This window comes from Odocoileus virginianus, unplaced genomic scaffold, assembly GCF_023699985.2.
Source record: "Odocoileus virginianus isolate 20LAN1187 ecotype Illinois unplaced genomic scaffold, Ovbor_1.2 Unplaced_Contig_20, whole genome shotgun sequence".
Taxonomy (NCBI): Eukaryota; Metazoa; Chordata; class Mammalia; order Artiodactyla; family Cervidae; genus Odocoileus; species Odocoileus virginianus.
In genome coordinates this window covers 311,614-327,934 of record NW_027224337.1, presented here as the reverse complement: position 1 = coordinate 327,934, position 16,321 = coordinate 311,614, and the positions used below count along the sequence as shown (strand labels likewise).

Below are 16,321 nucleotides of genomic sequence, written 5' to 3'. Positions count from 1 at the left end.
AAAGTTATTTCTAAGTAATATTATATAATATATTCTTATAGGGTATTTATTTTATGCATAGTAGTTTGTTTCTCTTAAACTCATACTTATCTTGTTTCTCCTCACTTACTTTTCCCCAGTTGCAAGCACTACTTAGTTTCCTGTATCTGTGAATCTGTTTCTGTTTTGTTTCATAACTTTGTTTTTATTTTTTTAGATCCCACATGTAAGTATCAATCTAGAGTATTTGATTTCCTCTGTCTGACTTATTTCATTAAGCATAATGTACCTAAGATCCATATATTTGTTGCAAATGACAGAATTTCTTTCTTTTTGTTTTTTGGTTAATATTCCATTTTGTATACATTTTTACCCGTTCAACTATATGGACATAGATTGCTTCCGTATTTCTTTATTGTAGATAATGCTGCCATGAATGTTGGGGTGCAGGTATCTTTTCAAATTTTTGTTTTGTTTTGCTTTCTTCAGATATATACCTAACAGTGAAATTGCTAAATCATATGCTATTTGTACTTTCAGTTTTTTGAGAAATTTCCATACTGTCTCCATAGTGACTACACCCATCTAAACTCTCACCCACACTATACTAGAACTCCCTTTTCTCCGTAAACTTACCAATATTTGTTATTTGTGGTCTTTTTGATGATAGCAATTTTGAAAGGTGTGAGATGTTATCTCATGGCAGGTGTGATTTGCTTTTCTCTGATGATTAGCAATGCTGAACATTTTTTCATGTGCCTGTCGAACAGCTGTGTATTCTCTAGCAGAAGATATCTTTTCAGGGCTTCTTCCCATTTTTAAATTAGGTTTTTTGTTTGTTTGTTTCATATTGAGTTGTATGAACTATTTCTAAATTGTGGATATTAATCCTTCATTGGTCCTATCATTTGCAAATGTTTTCTCCCTTTCAGTCTGTTGTCTTTTTGCTTTGTGGATAGCTTCCTTTGCTGTGCAAAAGCTTTTAAGTCTAATTAGGCCTCTTTTGTTTGGTTTTGCTTTAGTTTTTTTTGCCTTAGGAGACAGATTCAAAAATATATTGCTGTGCTTTATGTCAAAGAGTGTTCTACTAGGTTTTCTTCTAGGAGTTATACTGTTTTAGGACATACATTTAGGTCTTTAATCTATTCTGAGTTTACTTATGTATATGGTGTGTAGCTGTCCAATTTTCCCAGCACCACTGATTGAAGAAATTCCAAAAACCCTCCTTGTTCCTTTACTGAGAAGAGACCCTATAATTTAGAACAATGTCGATTTCATGTTATTTTCAACAGAGACCTTTACTTCTGGGGCCAGGAACCTCCCTTAGAAAGTGAATGTCCTTCAGTGTGCAGATATTTTCTATTCTATTTTATATAAAAATTTAAATTTTCATATTCTCTGTAATAAGATACTTCATCCTGAACTGAAGGATATCATTTTCCCTAGAGAGTCATGTGTCAATAAACCAAGACTATGATGTTTAGTAGTGAGTCAGAGCCTCAGTCATCGTAGCAATGGGGTGACATGAAGACTGAGGTCAAAGGAAAAATTTAGGAGATCAATTTCCTTCAGTTTCCATAAATAAGTCCCAAGACATGGAGGTATGTGTGCACATACACGCAGAAACTGGAAAAATCCTCCTTGGAAATCCTTGATTCATCAAAGGCCTTCTAAAGGTAAAGAAGTAGAGAATTCTTGGGAATAAGCAGGGATAAAGCAGATACTGCTTCACCAAAAATCCACATTTTATTTTAAAACTCTGACTCTGTTGAAAGAGTTAGGCATAAAAATTCCAAAAGACATGGGGATCCCACCAATGAATGTGTATGTGTATGTCCACCCAAAATGAATATCCATTGCAGGAATAATCCCTCCTATCTCAATGAAAGAAGACAACAGACTTTTCTTTCTGACAGCTTTCACCTTATTGCAATAGTAAGTCTGATCAGAGCAGACAAACACTTAGCTACAAAATTGGTAACAAATCCCATAATTACACTTCTGAGTCATAACATATAGAGAATGATAAATTTTAAAAATTGGGCAAAGTAACAAATCAAAATTCAATTTCAATAAGACAGATTTACTGCAGAAAAGTTTTTTTAAATAAGAAAAGATGGGATTTCCCTGGCAGTCCAGTGATTAAGACTTGGCATTTCTACTCTAAGGGGAGTGCCAGTTTGATTTCTGCTTAGGAGAATAAGATGCCATGTGTCTCTTGGTGTTGCCAAAAAAGAAAGAAAAAAAGCTGTTTATACACAGAAAGATTTATTTAAAAATTAGGTAAGATTGGAAGAAAAGTATAATCTCTTAATTAACGCATTCTGTTTCTTAAAACATAGAAATGGAAATAATTTTGAAAATAAACTAGCATATATTCTTAAAGTGATTTCAGTCACAGTGAAAGGGAACCAAAGAAAAAACAGACACCCTATGGGACTACTCCCTTATGTGCTAGAAATTACAGGTATTGTTTCAAACATTGTGCTGTTTAACTTTCACAATACTAATCAGGTAAATTTTGTATAATTTTCTTTTCTTACAAATGAGATCTTGAGTATCATAGAATCTAGTTTACTTGCTAAGAGCCAGTGTGTAGAAACACAAAAACCATAATAAAATTCTAACAATAATTATACACACACACACACACACACACACACACACACACAGTTTTCTGTGACAGGGAGAGCTCGTTGGAGTAGTCTGGACAGAGGCACAAAGGTGTCTAGGATCTGGAAAAAGAGAGGTCAATAAAAAATAAAACAAAACATTATGCCCCTGAAAGCACAAACCTGTCTAATAAGACAGTGACAAAGGTTTTATTTTTTGTTAATTAATAGATCAAATATTTAAGCTGAGACCCTTAGATGCTTTACATTTAGTAACATTTATCTTCTCACAATGATCTCATATATGGTGCAATTTTTATATCAAGATTACTTTAAGAAAATAAGCACAGTGTTTAGGGATGTTATTCAAGATTATACTGCTAGTGTGTAGAGAGACAGGTCTTGAACTCAAATACTCTGGACACAAAACTTCCTTTCTTAGTACAAAACATTTATGATATTTTCTCCTTAATTCCTTGATGAATAAGGGACATCATGGATAAACAGAGACACTGCTCAGCACTCATTCTTTAGAGAATGACTCCTAAACTGTCTGACAGTATGCAAAAGTTGTTGAAAAGCTTTCCTTCTTCTTAGCAGTCAGTGGCAGAGGAAATGAGATTGTTAAAAATTTGGCAGAGACATCCCTTCAATACTGTTCTTTCTTTATGAGGCATCAGTCATTTTTCCTTAGGATATAGGGGATGATGAATTAAAATTTTCTCCAAATGCAAAAATGATATTGGGAAAATATGACACAAACAAATCTTACACCCTATTGATGAAATGTTGTTATTTAGTCGCTAACTCATGTCTGACTCTTTGTGACGCCATGAACTCTAGCCCACCAGTCTCTGTCCATGGGATTTCCCAGACAAGAATACTGGAGTGGGTAGCCATTTCCTTCTTCAGAGGATCTTCTCCACCCAGGGACTGAACCCAACCGCATTGAATGTCTCCTGCATTGGTAGGCAGATTCTTTACCAATGAGTCACCAAGGAAGCCTTTGATGAATTAAGGACAGTTAAATTGAACAAGACGGAGGGGTGGGGCAATAATAGATAAGCAAAGGTGTCTTAGATGGACATATATCAAGAGACACTACAAAGAAGTGAGTGAGAATCTAAGAAAGTTCAAGAGTTTAGCCATCACAGAGTTATGGGAGCATTACATTTCCCAGGATTGAAATATGAAAACATTTTCTGAGTAAAGGAACTTGAAGAGAGTTTATAGATGAGAATTCCTTGGTCTGTGACATTGACAAATAAGACAAGATCAGTATTATAGTCTAGTAAAACCCCAATACAATGGGGAGGAACACTCAGGGAGAGGGTTAAGATCAAGTGGCCTGAGGAAGAAGACTCATCAAAAGCATCATATTCAAACTGAACATATTTTTTAATCCTGTAATCCAGTAGCTATATTTAGGTTGATTTCTCCAGTAAACATGTTGACAATTTCTGTTGTTTTCAAATAGAAACTTATATCCATGCCATTTTCCACCATATACTCCCAGGATCATGCAGGTTTTTCTGATACATCTTCTTCCCAGTGGTATTTCTGTGATGTGATAACCAGGGAGCCCAGGACACCATAATCTTCAAAATCATCATTCTTATATATATGGTTTGGTTCCAAATAGCACACATATCTTAATTGCTTCTGGTTCTCAGAAATGACAAGGTCCTAATGAGAAGATTCAGGAACACATGAACTGTGGAAAAATTATGGAGTTGGATTAGGGCTATTATGTAGGCTTATTTGTGACACTGTAAAAGGGATCTTTAAATTAACTTGAATGTAAAGATTGTGTGTGTGTGTGTGTGTGTGTGTGTGTGTGTGTGTCTGTATGTGTGTTGGGAGTGGAAACAAACATCTTAAAATATGATACCTAATAGAAAATGAAAAAGTCTAAAAGATGATGAAAATAGGATGGCTTGATAACATTGTGATATTTTCTTACCCCAGTAGCGTTGCACATCTGTCAGCCCTGAAATAATAATAATAGCACTATTATTATTGGTTAATTAACCAATATTATTACTATGATTAATAAACCATAATGTTACATATAAGCCAGTGAGTCAGCTCCGAAATCTATTTTTTCCAGATTAGGGGAAGGGCTGTGGTAAGGTACTGAACTGATGAAAGAGAAGATGAACGAACACTTGGTCACTTCCCATAAATATGACCACATCGTCAGCACAAAGTATCTGGGTTTTGCTGTCTTTATCTACATCTAGAAATTGGAGCCTCCTCCCCATTTTCCCTCCATCACAAGAATTCCACAGACACCCACTTAGGTAGCATTCCTCACCATTATACACTCGCTGTATGTCTGTCAGATCAAGAGCTGAACACATTCTCCTTTGTCCCTTGGGGAGAGTTCTGAGCTTCTTCAGGGTTAAGGTTTCACTCCTAGGGAAGAAAAAGATTGACCCCCACATGACTGACTTCTTGCTCCTCTCAAACCACTGACTTTCACTCCACTGATGCACTTGAACTGTCTTGGGAAAGGAGAGAATGGATACCTGACTTTGGTGCCAGAAGGAATGTGCTAATGTCCACCTTCCTAGTTACCCTGTGTGACCTGGGACTGTATTGACCTGTCAGAAGGACAGTTTCTTCCTTCTTTAGTGAAATCATTAGCCTCTCCCTCTCTAGCTTCTAGAAAGCATATGAAATTATTTGAAATAATATTTTGGTACCACAAAATATTAATTTGTGGAAAAATCCCTGCATAGATACGTGTTCCAGGGAGGTGTCAGAAAGTTAGGTAGCAGGACCTGGCTCCCAGGCATTTGAGACATATCAGATATGAGAACACTGTCTAGAGAGTCCCCAGATCTTCAAAGTCTGCTCCCCAGTACAGAGGCTCTCAGAATACCCTGAGATCTCAGGTTCTCTGGGAATAATGACAAGCCCTTGAAAAATAGGACATTAGGAATACTAAAGCAACAGTGGTTTAAATTTCATGTGTTTGTAAAAATCTTGATGCTACCATGTACACATGCAAATTTAAACACAAGGATGCTACCTTTCCATTCTGCCTTATAGAGTATATGAGCAAGATGGATCAATTGTTTGTAGCACAGCCATAATATTCTTTGATATTCAAGTCTGTTTTTGGAAATCTAATCAGAAGGATATAGAAGGGCCAAGTCTCTTCTATACCCAAGGCAAAATTCAAATATAAAGGAGTTGTCTCCAGTTTGGGTGCTTGGCAGATAAAGAAGACATGACTTTTCCAAGGTAATTCAAGCACCTACTAAATACGAAAGCTGACTTGCATAAGGATACCAAGTGTGAATTAAATATTTGAGGTCACAGGAGTCTGTTATTGCTACGTCTTATTCCTATTATGGCTACTAACTAAACTCTGTGACTTTCAATGACTTCATTATCTACCATAGAAGTTGGTCCATTCTTAATCATTAGGAAAAATTTAGCCTTGATTTGTGAACAGAAATTGAAGGCAAATCTATATACCATTTTTTCTGCCTTGACCATTATTTTCCTCTAATTGGCCACCAGATAAATCTAGTCAGTGATTTTAATTATTTTTATTCCATAAATGGACAATCTCTGGTCTCCCACACGTACCTTTTCATGATGTCATTCACATCCTAGTGAGGAAAAAAACATGAGTCAAGAAGTAATAGGTCCTCCCACTTAGAAATCTTCATTACATCCCCACCACCCCTGATTGTGTGAATAGGATGGTCTCAAAGTGAGAGCAAAAGCAAAGACAAGAGCGAGGCCAATCATTCTAGAAGACTCTTGTGACACTGTCATATTTTCAACAAAGGTAAAATAGCTTTGACACTTGTAAAAGCAGGAGGCTTTTAGTATGTGCTGATGAAAGAACATAAAAAACCAACATATTCACTTTCCTGCAAAGGCATAAAATGCCCCATGAGTCTATTTGAATATTTAATAGTTCTTTAATTTATTCAACAAAAATATCAAGTATTCTACTATTATTTGCCAAGCTTTAAGTCAGGCTTTGAAGAATCAAAGATGAATACAAAATCCTAATATTCTTCAAGCTATTTACATGGCTTTTATGAGGCTGGAAGTAAACAAATGCATTAATGTATGTGTTTTTCATGTCTCTCTAGCCTCATTTTATACACTATCAGTGATCTCTTTCACTCCCTTAAGTTCAACATACACACGTGCAGTTGATTTCCAAATCTTTACTTTTACTCAATTTTGTCTCTTAAATGTTTATTAATCTATTCGGTAAAAAATAACTCACAAGAATCAGTAATTTAGGATGTCTAATATGTAACTTACTATTCATCAACTAAACTGTCTCCTCTCTTGTATCCCATTTTCATAATGTTACCAATAAGCACTCAATCACTGTCCAAAAACTAGAGCATTTATCTGCACTTTAGTTTGTGCTGAGTCAATTTTGTTCAAATCCTTAACAGTTTGTAGCCATCTAATCTTCTTAATCATCAGAGATGTTGTTTTTTTTTTTTTTAGCAGATATTTATCAGTATATTTGGTGTCTTTAATATTAGACTTATTTCCATGTTACCAAAACTAGTACAACAGCTGGGTCCACACACAAAAAACAAAAAACAGTCTCTCAGCTCTTTTCTTGCATATGACAAAAATCAAATAAAACTGCATTAAGTAGAAAATTTTGTGAATACAATTACAACTTGAATCAATGCTTAATTTTGAAGCTCCAACCTTGTCATCAGAATCTGGTCTGTGTCTTTCTCCAATTCTATTTACCCCACCTATATTGACTTTTGGAGAAGGAAATGACAACCTACTCCAGTATTCTTGCCTAGAGAATTCCATGGACAGAGGAGCCTGGTGGACTATAGTCCATGGGGTTGCAAAGAGTCAGACACGACTGAGCAACTATCATTCATATTGACTTTATTCTCAGTTAATGAAGAAAACAAAAATCTCCTGACGTAAACTCCAGAAGAAAAGAGAATTTTTCTTCCCATTATTCTAAAAAGTTCAGATGCTTGCCTGTAGGATTGGGTTCAATATTAAAAGCATCAATGTGTTGTTGCTGGAAGGAAATGAAGCAGTGGTACAGGAAGTTTCTATTTTTACTGAAATGAAGTTGGTGTTAGTCAGGAGTAGATCACGATGGGATAGGAAACATTCTAATCATTAGAGCAGCTATTAGGAAAAAATGAAAAATATACATAGTTATAAAATAACAAAACAATATTTTATACCCGAGATATGTGTTTAACACAAAAGAACTTAGTTGAAGTGAAAGAATGAAAACTAGCCATATGGAATGCAAATAGAAAAATGATAAATTTAAATATAACCAGATCAATGATTGCATTATTAAATGTTATTGTATTAATACCCCATTAAGAGGAAGATTTTTTGACCTGATAAAAAGCCACTATTGCTATCTACAGGACATATATTTTACATTCAATGATATAAGAAGGGTGAAGTTAAAAACATAGAAAGCTATATATCATACGAACAGTAAAGCTCAAGTGTTCATATCACAGATACTGGGGTTTCTTGCCCAATGTTACCTGCAGCATCTCCGTTGTTGATCCTTTCAAACGACGGTCCACATCTGAGATGAGATTTCTCACCAACTGGCTCTGCTGGATCAGCACACGCTCAGAGTCTGCCAGGTTACGTAGACCAACTTCCTCCTTACTCTTCAGTTTTTGCATTTCCTTCACCTCCTCATATTTAAGGTTCTTTCTCAGTTTTTGAAACACTGCCTTGACATTTTGTCTCTCATGTTGTATTTGATCCTTCAGGAGTACGAGAAAGAGAGAGAGAAAGGAGGGAATCAGTGATTAGGGAAGCTCACGTGATATTTTTTTCTCTACATCACATTTCAAAATAATAGTCCCAAGTCTGCATTGTTGAAGACAACTCATAGTCAAATGGGACACCTAGCTGTGACTCAGTCTTCACACAGATGTCTAGGATGCTCGTGCCTTCCTGTATTCTTCTTGACTCCCTCCCACCACCTCCTGCTAAGGTTGAACACTGAGGACAGGTGTAAGTTGCTCAGTTATGTCTTTCAAAACTATGAAAGTGAAAGTCATTCAGTTGTGTCCAACTCTTTGCGACCCCATGGACTATACAGTCCATGGAATTCTCCAGGCCAGAATACTGGAGTGGGTAGCCTATCCCTTCTCCAGGGGATCTTCCCAACCCAGGAATCAAACCGGGGTCTCCTGCATTGCAGGCAGATTCTTTAACAGCTGAGCTACCAGGGAAGCCAGGACAGAGCCATGATCCATTGTCAAATGTCTCATTCAGAAGAGTCAAGGACAAAAAACATGACAGGAATGGAATATGAAATTCCCTTGTTATCCTCATGACAGATGTCCTCTCTATAAATACCTCCCTTCCAGTATCTATGTTCATTTGTGATATGTTCCCTTTTTAGCACCACCCCTATCAGGGATAGGATGAAGGAAAGGACTAATCAAATGACAACTATCAGGGAACAAAGAGGAAGGCTGCTACTTGTGACCACCCAAGGTCCTGTCCAAGATATCTGTCTAACTCCCTCAGGAAGTGCCTTCTCCTACCTTCCAGGCAGCAATCTGTGCTCTGACTTTAACTTCCAACTCCTCAGCTTCCAGCTGCTTCTCCCTTAGCTTCTCTAGAGCTTCCTGGAGTTTCTTCTGTGAGAAAAGAACCACACCAAAGTCAAGCTATGGATTTTCAGCATCACTGTAGAGGGTAAATGAGAGAGAAATGAGGCTGATTTCCAAAGAGAATTCACTTTACAAAACTGTAGAGAACAGCTATTAGGATCTATGACCTGGGAGAAAATCTGAGGTGGGGAATGTATTCTTAAGACTCAAGAGATAGGAGTCAGCATTCTCTCTCCAAAGAAGACTGGTTCTCTTTGTTCTAGAAGAAACCTGATCCTGCAGCAGGGAAACAACTTACACCTCAATCCACCCAGTGTCCTCGTTACCCTCCTGTTCAAAGTCATCATGAGAGCTTCTTTGGGCGTCAGATCTCCACCTACTTCTGACTAAAAGTCTGTGTGTAGGATCATTACTTTGTAATTGGGGGAATTCACAGAAACATCCCTCAGACATCAGAAGGTGGGCATAGGATGAAAAGAGATCACAAGCCTCAAGTCCATGGTGACCAGGTAAACAAAGTCCAATGCAAAGTGGAGATTTCCCCTCAAGTAACACTCTACCACCTGTCTTTCCTCCATTCTTTTCTCTTACCTGATAGTCCTGAGCAACCTCTTCCATGAGGAATGTGTGGTGACCATGGTGCTCCTGGGACCGCTCACAAAGCCAGCAAATGACTTCCCTGTCCTCCTCGCAGAAGAGCATGAGTTTCTCTCCATGGCGCAGACAGAAATTTTTCTCTTGCTCCACCTCTGGGCTCAACTTGACCTCTCTGAGCCTCTGTACTATGTTGGCTACATGCCTATTAGGCCGCAGGTTCCCAGGCTCATAACTAATTCTGCACACAGGGCACCTTCTCTCCTCGTTTTGGCCACTCATGGGCACCATGTTGTTTGCAGTAATGCAGGCTTGGCAGAAGCTGTGGCCACAGTCAAGGCTCAGGGGTTCTGTCAGAAGCTCCAGGCAAATGGGGCAGGTCACCTCCTCCTGTAGGTTCATCACGATTCCTGAAGCCATGAGAGTTGCTCAGCTGCTCCGACTTGTTCTGACTTCTGAGGGTGCTCTTTCTCAGAGATCCCTGTGTGTTGGAAGGTTTAAAAGGGGGCAGAGTTAGAAAGATAGAAATGCAAGATACTAGTTGTGAATAAATTAAGTACAGTCCAATACCAGATTATTGATGGACAAAAATGAAACATGAAGATACAAAATAAGGAGCTTGGTGACCTGGCAAAAAGGATATTTCTTAATACTTTAAAATTTTTTATTTATTTTTTTAATTGAATGGGAATTTGCTCTATGACTCAGGGAACTCAAACCAGGACTATACACCAACCTAGAGCTGTGGGATGGGGAAGGAGGTAGGAGGGAGTTTCAAGAGGGAGGGGACATATATATATCTATAGCTTATTTATGTTGATATTTGGCAGAAACCAATACAATTCTGTAAAGACATTTCATAATAATTTTAAATACTTTACTCTTGATTCATGTCACATGACAAATTGCATCCTTATCTGTGGAATTATTTTTATTATTTAATGTTACTAAACAAAAGGATGACCTGACACCTTTTCCACTAAGATCCCTATGTGACCCACCATCTTTCCATGCCCCAAATATCCTCAGTATCAAAATATCAGTATGACTGTCTCTTGTACTTCAGTAAATTCTCCTTAAGTGTTCTCCTATCACATAGACCTGCTCTGAAGACTTATCACAGTGTAATCATTGTCATCATTTGTTAGACTTTTACAATGATTTCCCTTATTGTCATGACATAATTTTAATAAAAACGACAAGGATTCCCAGGTGTCTTAGTGGTAAAGAATCTGCCTGCCAATACAGGAGATTCAGGAGACTCAGTTTCAATCCCTGGGTCAGGAAGATCCTCTGGAGGAGGAAATGGCAACCCACTCCAGTAATCTTGCTGGGAAAATCCCATGGACAGAGGAGTCTGGCGGGCTTCAGTCCATGAGGTCGCAAAGAGTTGATCACAACTGAGCACACACATATAATATTTGACTATGTGTGTCTGTACATGGTAAGAGCAAACCCATTATCAGATATGTAAAGAGAGATGGTGACTTACAAAGATCATGTATCTTCAATACACAGAGTGGAACTAAACCTAATTTATTAGGGGTCCTCCTTCAGGGGCCTGTCTCCTACCCACTGAGCTAGTCAAAGACAAACAAAGGCAAATTCATGGACTCAATTATTACCCAATGCAGTAGGGGTGGGGAAGTGAAGAAGTGAAGAGATACAGATCACTTGGGAGGCACTGGGAAGTCTTAGTGGGTAAATAGTGATTTCACCTCGGCCTGGAAATAGGTCAAGGATATTGATAGGAGCCCAAAGATGTGTGTGTATAAGAGGATTATAGGGAGGGATGTAGTATCAATATATTCAACTGATCACACAAGTCAGGTATCTGAAAACACATAAACAGGTGAAATAAATGTCCGTCTTGAAAAATAAACTCAATATATTGGGCAAGATCATTCAACTAATAATCACTAATAAGTAACATACGCTAGTAACTAGACATAGCCATAAAAAGAAATATGAGTCTAAACATAAGGTTTAAACCACTATTAACTTGATATTCATCTGGAAAGTAATAGTAAATAAAAATTCAGCCTTAGATGCATATATATATACTTGTATACACACAAAAGAACAAATGTGGAAAACTTTACCAAAAGATGCAGATGTTGTTTAGAAATCAAATAGTTGGAGAAAATAAGGGTTATCCAAGAATTTCAGCTTGAAAACACAACAGTGAAAGTGCAAACTGAAGAAAATAAAGGAAACAGGGAATGAGAAGGGAAAAAAACCTACCAGGTAGAGGAAATGAGCTGTGTGTGGAAGACATATTATCTTGTATGAGTTTGAAAAGGCCAGTGTGGCTGTTGTACAGAAGATTGCTAGGCTTTCTGCATCACAAGAGGCTGCAGTGACATTAAACATGACACTTCCCAAATTATGTAACATTCAGGGACCCATCTCCAAGAATCAGGAAAAGTTATGTTTTCCCACCAGAGAGGAGTAGGGGCATGACCAGCTGTGCCTTTGGGCTGTGAGATGTTGGATGGACCCAGTGTGGAATTGGGAAGATCAGGTAGGATGCAGGCACAGCTGCTCAGTGGAGAGATGATGATAGCTTGAGGGGCAGGGTGATGAAGGAAATGCTGGGCAGCAGGTGAGAGTGAGAGATAAGAAGAGGTAAAAGAACAAGATTGGGAGTTGGACTAGATATGTGGGAACAGGGGTAGCATCCGTCCTGGAATCTTTCTTCCTGGAAAGGTAATACTGGCTTACTCTTCTAAGTTTTGTTATTGTCGTTGTTGTTTGTTCTGTGTTATGTGTGTATGTGTGTGTGTTTTGTTTTTCTGGGAAGCCTACTGTGTTACAATAAAGTGAAAAGTCAGCGACTTTTGAGAGGGTAACAGGCAGGAAGGCCAGGGGTCTCCAAACGGAGGAAATAGGCTGCAAGTGTCAGACGTTCTTCATCTCTCCCTTAAGCAGCAGGAGGAAACAAACTATAAGTGTCAGAATTTTTCCTTCTCTATAAAAATTAAAAGGAGGTTTCTCTTAAAATTCTGTGTTGCCATGATGACACCTTGTTCCACCTGAATTTGACTTTCTCAATCCTTGAGTTAACCAATGTGTTTTTCTTATGGAAATATGTTTCTTAAGCTATGTTAATGAAACTATGTATCTGCTTTGGAATTTGCCTTTCTTCAAAATGGTTCCACCTAAGACTAACTTTTTTTCCTCTCTCAAATCTTGGACAGATAATAGCTCAATAAACCAGTATTCATATCAATTGTTTTACAGCTGGGGGATGACACACCTTGTGCCATTCTATCTCAAAAATGCATATTGTGGGAGAGGGGCCGGTGAACCTCCCTCAGCCTTGAGACATCTCTCTTATCTAATTAATAGCTGTCTAAAAGACATAAAACAGCTTGCTATAACTAGCAAGGGGGGCACTACTTCTGCCCCCTTCTGATGTCTATGTCAGAAGCTTTGTCGATCTCTTTTATACTTTAATAAAAATTTGTTAAACAGAAGCTTTGAGCGATCAAGGCTCGTCACTGGCCCTGGATTGAATTCCTGTCCTCTGGAGGCCAAGAATCCTGGTGTCTTTCATGGTTCAGCAGCAACGTTTCACTTTAAGGCCACATTTTTGACAGTAAAACTAGTCTGGATGTATTAAGTGCATTTTGGTAGGTGCACAAGATGACACGTTAATGAATATCAAGGTCAGGGGTAGACATTATATCATTTTATGGCTAAAGCTTTGCTTAAAATATGGTGAGTGAAAAAAAATATATGGTGAGGGGCCTCCAATTATTTCTCATCCTATTCAAGAACCAGCTACTGCTGAGATGCATCAAGAGCCTTAAAGAAGGGAGGCCCAAAGCATGCATTCAGACATGAAATGGCAAAATTTATTTTCTTTGCAGTGCTCCAAGGATCTAATATCAAAGCAGCTAGATTCACAAGAGACATGAAGGAACTAGTCCTCATACCTGAAGGATGACACTCCATCACTCGCTAAGCAGTGAAACAAGCTTCCCTCGGCAACAGGAAGATAGATGTGGGAGCATGAGAGGCATCTGCCTGATGAAACTTCAAGTCCCATTTGACTCCCATGATGTCAGAAGCTTGATCTTTACCTTTGATCTTTTAACTTGGAGCTCATGAAAACACAAACTTAAAACACCTCAGATATAACAGTCAAAGATAAGCATAAAGGACATAAAAAGACAGTATTTACATAAAAGGGAAAATAGTAAGATCATAGAGATGACTTTCTTCTTTTGTGACTACAGTTAAACTGTTTCTCTAAACATAATATAGCCACAAGTTGTGAATGTTATATTAGAAAACTTCACTTTTCCCAAATAGAATTGGAATGTGAAATTGGGTTTTGTAATATTTCCCAGGAAGTCATCTACTATTATTTTATATAAATACCTTACCATACTAGCAAAGTAAAACCTGAAAAACTAAAGTAACAAAACAATTCTAAAGACTGTAGCAACTGGCCTGACAGGGGTGAACTGTATGAATTCAGAAGACAAGGGTCTAACACTGACTATGCCTGAGAAGGTGACAAGAATAGGTAGCAGAGGTGACTATCTCCAAAGTCAACCCTGACGAAATAAGACTTGGTCAGAAGAAGGGAAATTGGAGTGAGGAAAAAGATTTGACTTGTGTCATCCATATGCCTGAGAAAGGTGGGTGCAAATGAAACTTCTATAGGAAGGAGGAAAGGGGGGGAAATGCAGAGACTCCTCTAAATTACTTTCCATGTGGGTCTCACAATGTTGTTATGATAATACTTCTCTGACATCCTTTTATATCATTAATACCAATCAAGTAAGATTTTAAAAATAAAAGTTAGATATCACTGTTATTAGAAGTTAAATGCTTCCAGATGCCACTTCTAGAAATTCTTCCCATGTGCTCCCCTTGCCTCTGATCGCTCAGCTGAGCTGGTTCTAGCTGGCCTATCCAGCTCAAGGAGAAGGATGAATAGGTTAGGGATGTAAGGAAGTGCAGCAGTTCCCTGAGTCTGGACAAGAGAATTCATGAGAGGCTGCAGAGCCTGCCAGATGTCATAGCATCCAACACCTGAGCCCAGACAAGCCTAGGGAATGAGGATTTACCTACACAGTCATGCAGAGAAATGTCCGCAGCAAGGTGCAATTCAAACTCACAGAATGGGAAGGAGCTGTGGGTAGATTCAGCTTCGAAAAATAAACATCCCTTCCAAGGAAGAAACAATAAAGTCATTTGCTTTATTCCAGCCCCGCTTCTTGTAATAGTTCCCCTCCCCAGACGTATCTTCAGTCAGCACTCTCAGAAGGAAGTCTGCAAATTGGGCTTTTTTCCCCCTTTAGAACAGCTTTCACACAACAAATAAAACTCACCCAAGAAGATTTAATTTTTTCTAGTGTGTCTCTCAGACTCTGCCCACTACAAAATACTCAGTTATCTTCAGACACCAGTGGAGAAGTTGTGATTCCTTGGAAAAGAGTGAAGGCAGGATCTGGGCAGATGTGTTCAGGATTCACTCACCTCACCAGCAGCCTGACCTCCACTATGATGATCTGAAGGAGAAGATGAGAGGAAATGGAAGTTAAATTCAAGGGTGTGGAGTAAGGGCAGGAAAGGACAAGATAAACTGCAGACCAATAGAAGCTCTCCGTATAGGTTCTATGGGCAATGACAAGGCCTTTGTGCCTGAGCCTGGTGGGTCAGTGATAGTTTCTTTCTATCTCAGCTCTCCTCCTGGAAACTGTTCTCCTGTCTCTTCAAAGTATTCTATCCTTTGGAAAACTGAACTTATTGAGCAAGTTAATTTCACAGACACCCAACTTGTCTTGTTTCTTTACTGATAACTGTCTGGAGGAAAGAGTAAAGTACCCCCTCTACCCCAGTAAAGACCACACTGAGGATTTCCCTAAGGCAGCAACACTGCTGTGATCTCCCCTGGCCCGTGTCCATAAGCTAAAGTAAGTGAATCTGGTCGGTCTATCCTATTAGGTCATGTTAGAGGAGATGGCTCAACAAATCTGAAATCACTCAAGTGATCGGTCAGAGGGGCGATCACAAAGCAGTTGTTCACTGATGCCAACTTTCAGGAGATGGACGTGATATGACCAAATTGACACTTTTCCTAAATAGGCTGAGAAAGATGAAACTATAGGCATGTCATTTATTGGGCAATGTCATCTAATATTATTTAACATATAATCCCTATGACCTTAACATAATAATGATAAAGTAGGAAAATTAGTGAGATGGTTAATTTTATGTGTCAACAAGGGGCTTCCCAGGTAGCTCAGTGGTAAAGAATCTGCCTGCCTATTCAAGAGACCCAGGAGACATAGGTTCAATCCCTGTATTGGGAAGATCCTCTGGAGTAAGAAATGGCAACCCACACCAGTATTCTTGCCTGGAAAATTTCATGGACAGAGAAGCCTGGCAGGCTACAGTCCAAGGGGTAGCAAAGAGTCAGACACAACTGAGCACACATGTCAACAAGACTAAGTCACTGGGTGCCCAGATTAGACATTCTTTCTGGGT

At 38.5% G+C, this 16,321-nt stretch overlaps 1 pseudogene; it reads right to left on the bottom strand.

The window, feature by feature from the left end:
* Nucleotides 1–2,230: 2,230 nt before the first annotated feature.
* Nucleotides 2,231–15,232, bottom strand: LOC110149235 (tripartite motif-containing protein 5-like; annotated as a pseudogene).
* Between the last annotated feature and the right edge of the window lie 1,089 nt (nucleotides 15,233–16,321).